Source organism: Aristolochia californica, unplaced genomic scaffold (assembly GCF_029961685.1).
Source record: "Aristolochia californica isolate CCGP_79_NKW_82.1479 unplaced genomic scaffold, dmAriCali1.0.hap1 SCAF_9, whole genome shotgun sequence".
NCBI lineage: Eukaryota > Viridiplantae > Streptophyta > Magnoliopsida > Piperales > Aristolochiaceae > Aristolochia > Aristolochia californica.
In genome coordinates this window covers 23,848,262-23,857,033 of record NW_027182290.1, presented here as the reverse complement: position 1 = coordinate 23,857,033, position 8,772 = coordinate 23,848,262, and positions in this window count along the sequence as shown.

Below are 8,772 nucleotides of genomic sequence, written 5' to 3'. Positions count from 1 at the left end.
TGTCATCCATCAAGGAAGGAGACAAACCGAGGAGTAAGAAAAGGGGAGAGTTTAGAAAGGTTACCAATCTTCCCGTTAAGATGCTCATAAACTCCCAAATCAATAATCTAAGGAGGAGAAGAGTCACATGAAAGGGCAGATGACATACCTTTGGTGGCAATAGTTGTTGAAGAGGTGTCAGAAGGTGTGATGAGCATACTCTTCAATCTTAGGAAAACTTTATAATCTTCATCAGTCAGTGTTTTGGCTTTGTGAGAATCAGCCTCCTTCCTTATTCCATGGATCGTCCAACATCTGGCTCATTTATGATTGGATAAACCATAGTAGGTAGAATGAGAATTGGAGAAATCAGACATAGCTCATCCTTTATTGCGATTACCACAACTGCTTCCATTTCTACCTAAGCCTCTAAAGGTATTAGAGGATTATCTTCCTTCAGAAAACATGGCTGAAGTTTCAAAGTGAGTGGAGTCCTGAATATTTCGGTCCTCTTTGATTAGAACTGGATACATGACAAAATATATGTCATCCAATGATGGCTTTACTATGGAGCTTAGGATTTGAGACTTTGTTACCTCAAGATATGACTTCATATTAGCCAAACAAACTACTCTAACCAATCCTTCTCTTTGTTTTTTCTTGGATGGCCATGTCAGTGGAGTATAGTCGGGCCAATCTCCAATCTTGTAAGTAACCTCTTAATTTTATAAAAAAAAAAAACCATTCAGATTACCTTCATGTTTGGTGTTATACATGGCTTTAAAAATGTCATAAAATATTTAAAGATTATCCTTAGGATAATAAATCTTACCACTTGTATCTTAAATTTTTTTTGCCATATTAAGATGTACAAAGTTATTGGCCACACTTTCTTTCATACTATTGATTAGCCAATTTATGATTACTATATCTTCTTTGAGCCATCTTTTATAGTTTACATCTTCCTCATTAATGGGTGGAGGAAGTTTAGTAAGGTGATGAGCAAGATCCTTTATAATGAAATTGAGTTTAATAGATTGTACCCAAGTCATGTAATTTTTCACCCCTTCTAGGAGGACTGAGGTTATTATGAGAAAGTCATTTTTTCAATATCTAGAGAAGAAAATTGACTATTTTCAACCATTATAAGAAAAGAACTTGGCTTTAAAGGATTTAATCAATGATTCAAAAAGGAAGAAATAGGTTAAATTTAAGGAGTTTAAATTTGGAAAATCCAAAAAAGGAAAGTTTTCCGTGCCAAATTGATCATAGGAATCTTGGGAGAAAATCAAGACTTGACAAGAGTTCCGTTTTTTTTCTTTTTCTTTACCAAAATAAGGAGGGAATTGAGATTAAAAATCAGCAATTGAGATTTGGAAATATCATAGGGGCTTCCTTTTAAAAAGTACATGGAACTCAAAAACGAAACTCCTTAATTGAAATATCAAAGGAGGTAATTTTCGTTCATAAGAAAATCCAGCCATTAAGAAAAACAGCCATACAAGCCGCATGGGAATATTTTTATAGCTGAAACAACTTTTTTGTATATGGAAAGAGGGACGAAGAGAGAGAGCTCGTGCAAGAGAGGGTTGAGACAAAAAAAATTCCTTGAACTCGTGTATGAAGAGTAAAAAATTTGACATTGAATAATGAAAACAAAGGGCTGATCCATCTTTATTAAACACTCAACCAACCAAGTGATTAAAAGAGGAAAAAACTTAATCTTTGATATAAAGATACCGGTCATTCATGGTTTTCCATGATCACCCATTGATTTTCTTCTCAACAAGCTTCTTTCCTTTACCATAAAATTTGAGCAGCCTTCCAGCAAGGTTCTAGATCATCTACTCTAATACCATGTTAATTTCTAGGGTCTTCTCATATAAGTACAAGGGGTTTGAAGAGAAAATGAGAGGAGAAGACAAGAGGGGAGAACTCTAGCTTGTGGGACAGAGAAGAGAGGAACTCTTGAGAGAGGGAGAGAGAGTGGTGAAAGAGAGATTCTCAAGGGAGCAAGGATGCAAAGATGACTAGAGCTTGATGCTCTAACCCACGTCAAGAACCTTTGTTTAAAGTTTTGGAAATAAGTTTACAATGTCTATAAATACACTTAGGGTTAAATCTTCATAAAATAAACAAAAGACGAGTAAGGACATATACCAGTTTGTACATTTACAAGTACATGTCACCTATGCTCTTAAAGTCTTTCTTATTTATCTTCCTTGCTACCCTACACATGGGTGTCATTTCAACAAATGGCATGCGAAGGTAAGTGGCAAGAAGGTCGGCATGGGAAAACCCAACCGAGCTGGCCAGTTTAAGTGTCATTTGTCAACTCATGGCATGGGTAGAATCGTGTTACCACCTTTGTTCCGAGGAGTGATTTTGGTGTTCAATTTGACTTGATTTGGATGCTTTGGGCTTGATCGTGGTCATTGACCAATGTGTATGATCTTGATCGCCCATTTTCTCGTCTACAAATATAAAACTTAAAATATTTTTAATATACAATCTTATTTAATTATGTTTAAGTATGTAAGGGGGGGTTAGTCCAAAATGAAGTGGAATGAATTCCCCCCGCATTACCTAGTTCATTAGATAAATGGGTTAGTGTAGAATGAATTACTCTTCAAGTGAATCACGTCAATTCATTCTCTCAGACAAAAATTGGGAAATATGGATTCAGACCTATTTTCCAAATCAACCACTTGAAGCGCGCGACGCACGTTGCTTCCCCCCGGGAAGGAAAAGATTCTCGTCATTCCCTTTCTCCTCTCCCTCTCCCTCGGCCTTCGTCTCCCAATGATTTTTTTTGGCCCCATCTTCGCTCTCTCTGCTTTCTCTGCTTTCTCTTGTTTTTGCTCTTTGCTTTCTCCGTTCGCCCCAGCTTCATTCATCCTGTCTCTCTCGCAGTGCAATGCCTAGGATTTCTGCCATCGACATCAGCGCTTCGCAGGATTTTAGGGTTCTTACCGAGTCTATGATGCTTTGGAGAACGGATTGGGACAGGAACCTCGCCGACGCAAAGCAGCAGAGCAACATTTGTTGGCGTGAGGTTGATCTTCACACCGTAACAGAATTTTGTGGCAGTTTCGAAGGTCATGGAGCGTCCTTGGAAATTTGAAAGAGAAATGTGGTAGGGCTCTTCAACGACGATGACGACTTGTTATTTTTTACTTTTTTCACTTTTTAAAATTTATTCTAATCACACCTAATTAATATATTAATTTATAACAAACTTTAATCATTAATTAGTTTAATTATCCAATTACTATAATTAATTAAACCATTGGATTTACATTTTTTGTTAATATATTATTAATTAATAATACGTAAAAATTATATATTATGTTATTGATAAATTAATATATTTATTTATTTATTATGTATTTTTTGTATTAAAATAGTGAATTTTAATGTTAAAATATATCTTATGTTACTACAAAATAATTTATTTATTTATTATATTCACTTATGTTATTTTTAACTTTTTTATTTATTTTAAATAATTTATTCTAGTCACACGTAATTAGTGTATTAATTTATAATAAATTGTAATCATTAATTGGTTTAATTATCCGATTGCTATAATTAATTAAACCACTAGTTTTACATTTTTTGTCAATATATTACCAATTAATAATACGTAAAAATATATATTATGTTATTGATAAATTAATGTAATTATTTATTTATTATGTATTTTTTATTAAAATAGTGAGTTTTAATGTTAAAATATATCTTATGTTATTAAAAAATTATTTATTTATTTATTATATTCTCTTATGTTATTTTTAACTTTTTTATTTATTTTAAATAATTTATTCTAGTCACACGTAATTAGTATATTAATTTATAATAAATTGTAATCATTAATTGGTTTAATTATCCAATTACTATAATTAATTAAACCACTGGTTTTACATTTTTTGTCAATATATTACCAATTAATAATACGTAAAAATATATATTATGTTATTGATAAATTAATGTATTTATTTATTATGTATTTTTATTAAAATAGTGAGTTTTAATATTAAAATATATCTTATGTTATTAAAAAATAATTTATTTATTTATTATATTCGCTTATGTTATTTTTTAATTTTTTTATTAGTTTTAATATTTTTTATAATCATACGTAATTATTGTTTTAATTTATAATAAACTATAATCATTAAGTAATATAATATAGTTTTTCATTAATTAAGATATTAATATATTTTAATAGAATACGTTAAATCACTTATAAGTGTAATAACCATGTTTATTTTGGTTAATTATCTGTTTAGGTATATATTCTATTTAAATATATTATAAAAGGTTACTCATTCTCTTATTTATATCATACTTTTCATTTCGGGGCACTAACACTAATCTATTTTTCAGTGCACTTGAACTCGTCTATACTAACACCTAAGGATGAGTTGAAGTTGAATCAATTTATTTAAGATGAATTAAATTCTTCACTAAGGAAAGAGCATAACAACAAATTAATTAGTACTAGGAATAAAATAAATAAATATTAAAATTTAAATAAATAAGTAATAGTATAATATGAGAAATAAATTATTATAATACATATTAAAAGTTATACTTGAGACTCCCTTCCCACCCTACACTCTCTTCCGAGTTCGAACACCATCTCCGCTCACCTGCTTCGGATGTTGCTTCGAAGAGTACAAAACCAAACGAACTTTTGGGGCCAACTGAAATAGTCTCTGCAACCAAACCCCATTCCGTAACAACTGGATTTGGAACTTGTCTTCATTCTTTGAATGCCAAAGCAGAAACTGTTAGTTTTTTACCCAAGCCTAGTTTTCACTGTAAACCGTTTTTATGAGAAACGGTTTTCTCATTACGTGGTCTCAAACTTCTGGCAGTTGCAACTTCCGGCAGTTGCAACTCCCTCGGTAACACGAAACCATGAACCTTGATGGGAGGTTAGTTTTCGGTCCCCTGTCTCATCACTCTCATTCCCCTTCAGTTCAGTATCATCGCCGTGAGTGCCAAGAGATCGGAAGCACCGAGAAAATAGAAGCGAAGGAATTTGAAGCCTATGGAAGGATGTATGATTTATCTTCCGCATAATTCATAATGAATTTCATGTTGTATTAGAAATTCATGTTTAAGACTTACAGCTGGTATCAGAGCCAGGTTCCGATCCTGGGACCTGTGTTGGTATCAGAGGTCTATCCAGCGTTTTGATTCCGAGCCTCTCTGTTCTGTTTTCGGCTCTATTTTTGTTTTTAAAAAAAAAAACAAATTCTGAACGCTTCCCGTTTGTGGGAGGCGGGGCTCTTGCATCGGCGAAAATCGTCGGAGAACGACGCAGCACCGACGCCGGCGACCATTCCTCACAGTTTGCCGGCGTCGACATTATATAAAACTACCGGTGCCGACAGTCTCTGTTCGCTCTCTGTGAGGGACTGTCAGCGGCTCTCTGGTGATGCCTGAGAGCGTCGGAGATGCAACGCCGACGCCGGAAACAATTCCGAACTGTTTTCCGGGGTCAACGAGTTGAAAGAACGCCGGTGCTTCTTCCTTCTGCGCGCGGCTGGAGGTTGAAGACGACCTCCAGCGCGCAGAAACATAAAATTAAAATCATAAGGTATTTCTGTAAATACCGAAAGAGTTGGCTCGGGACGAGTTTTCTGCGACTCGCCCTTCCAACTCGGCAACCGCGACTCAGGTCGAGTTGACTCGAAAAACAAAAATCGAGTCGGCTCGGACAAGTTGAGTTGGCTCCGAGCCGACTCGGTGCTTAAATTGTTTTTGCGCCAGCAGGATTCAAACGATGGGAAATTACTTGCGCCAGTGACCATTAGGCCACTGGCCGTCTGTTGGTCAGTATATAGGAAATTATAATTTTATTTCCTCTTACAGTTATGCATTTTTTGGCTTATGCATAATATTCTAGTTTTTAATTATGCATATCTTATGAGCATATTTGGTGCATAATGATAACATGTTAGTGTAAGTTACAATTATACAATTCATGTTATTCTCATATATTTATGAGATTTAATGTCTAGTGATCCATATAATTTTTATTAATTAGAGAGTAGCCACAACATCTTTAACTTAATAAAAATTATATATTATGATTAGGATCACATAAAGAATATTAGACATTAATTGTAACTAATTTTACTTGATATAATAAATTTTATCCCACAGGAATTTTTATTATATTTGAGTTTATTAGTTAGGATAAAATATCAAGTTATTCATAATTTACCCATAGGGATTATGAATTCATAAATAATTTGATAGTTTTATCATAAAGAAAAATTAGATATTGATTGTAATTAATTATACTCAATATAATAAATTTTATCCCACATGAATTTTTTATTATATTTGAGTATATTAATTGGGATAAAATATCAAATTATTCATAATTTACCCACAGGAATTATGAATTCATAAATAATTTGATAGTTTTATCATCAAGTTTACTCATAAAGAATCTTAAATCTACTTGAATTAAAAACATTTAGCCCACAGGCAATGTTTTTTTTTTATGTCAGTTGATTTGAGTTTTAAGCATGATTTACATTGGTAAAGCATGATATTTTATTCAGGCCTCAATTTTAACATCGCATGTAATTTGTAGTTTTATGCAGTTGTACAACCTACACATTTCTCTGATTTTCGTTGTGATAACCCTGATCTTAAGGGAGATAACTATAAGGTCTGGAACGAGAGAATACTTCTTCATTTAGGGTGGATGGACATAGATTATGCTATTAAGAAAGACGAACCACCCGTAATTACTGATACCAGCACTGCAGCTGCAATTACACTTTATGAACGATGGGAGCGATCTAATCGCCTCAGTGTAATGTTCATTAAGACAAAAATTGCTGCTGGTATTCGTGGTTCTGTTGAGCAGTATGAAAATGTCAAAGACTTGCTGAAAGCCATTGATGCTCAATTTGTCACTTCAGATAAGGCATTAGCAAGCACCCTAATCATGAAGTTCTCATCCCTAAAACACACTAGTATGAGAGGTGTGCGTGAGCACATCATGCAAATGAGGGATATTGCGGCTCAATTAAAAAATCTTGAGGTTGATATGTTAGAATCTTTCGTGGTGCATTACATTCTGAATTCCCTTCCGCACCAATATGGACTCTTCAAAATCTCGTACAACACACATAAAGATAAATGGTCAGTTAATGAACTTTTGACCATGTGTGTTCAAGAGGAAGGGAGACTAGTGATGGAACAGGGAGAAAATGTCATGATGGCAACACATGGAAAGGGCAAGTATCAAGCCAAACAAAAAGGGAAGGGTAACATATCCCCCCAAGCTGGTATTAAGAAAGATTCCAAGTGTTTTTTTCTGTAAAAAGAAGGGACACATGAAGAAGGAATGTGCCAAGTTTCAGAAATGGCTTGCTGACAAAGGTACACCAACCTCATTTGTTTGTTATGAATCTAATATGGTTAATGTCCATAATTACACTTGGTGGATTGATTCTGGATCAACAATCCACATCTCGAATTCCTTGTAGGGTTTGCAAAACCTAAGGAAACCAGTGGGAAGTGAGCATCACATTTTCTCAGGAGATCAGATGAGCTCACATGTTGAAGCTATAGGAACTTGCTATTTAACTTTAAGTAGTGGCTTTGTTTTAAAATTAGAAAAGACCTTTTATGTTCCAAGTTTCTCCAGAAACTTGATTTCCGTTTCAAGGCTTGTACCTTATGGATATTCTTTTAACTTTTCAGACTCATCTTTCAGTTTATATTATAAGTCTGATTGTGTTGGGAATGGTACATTGTTTGATGGTCTTTATAGCATTAATTTACAAAACAATGCCACTTACGGTTCAATGCATGTTTACACTGGTAATAAAAGAAGTGTTATTAATGAAGATTCCTCTACATTATGGCACCAGAGATTAGGTCATATCTTTATAGATAGAATTAAAAGATTAGTGAATGAAGGGGTATTTAATACTCTGGATTTTACTGATTTTGAGACTTATGTAGACTGCATAAAGGGAAAGCAGACTAACAAGTCAAAGAAAGGTGCCAATAGGAGTTCAACCATATTAGAGATCATACATACTGATATATGTAGTCCAGACATGGACTCACATGGTCAGAAATACTTCATCTCTTTTATAGATGATTCCTCACGATACATGTATCTCTACATGCTTTATAACAAGTATGAAGCTTTAGATGCCTTTAAGTTCTTTAAGGCTGAAGTAGAGACACAATGCGGTAAGCAAATTAAGATCGTGAGATCAGATAGAGGTGGAGAATACTATGGTAGATACACTGAGAATGGACAAGCACTTGGGCCATTTGCAAAATTTCTTCAAGAACATGGGATTGTTGCCCAATATACCATGTCTGGTTCTCCAGACCAAAATGGTGTAGCATAAAGAAGAAACCGAACATTATTAGGCATGGTGCGGAGTATGCATAGCAACTCCAATCTTCCTAGATCCTTGTGGCCTGAAACACTTAAGACGGCAATGTATATATTAAATCGAGTTCCAACCAAGGCTGTTCCAAAAACACCATTTGAATTATGGAAAGGTTGGAAACCGAGTTTGCGACATATGCGCGTTTGGGGATGCCCGTCTGAAGTGAGAATTTATAATCCACAAGAGAAGAAGTTGGACCCAAGGACCATTAGTGGGTATTTCATTGGATATGCTGAAAGGTCTAAAGGTTACAGATTTTATTATCCATCTCACAACACTAGGATAGTGGAATCAAGAAATGCAAAATTTCTTGAACATGACTTGATCAGTGGGAGGAATCCAA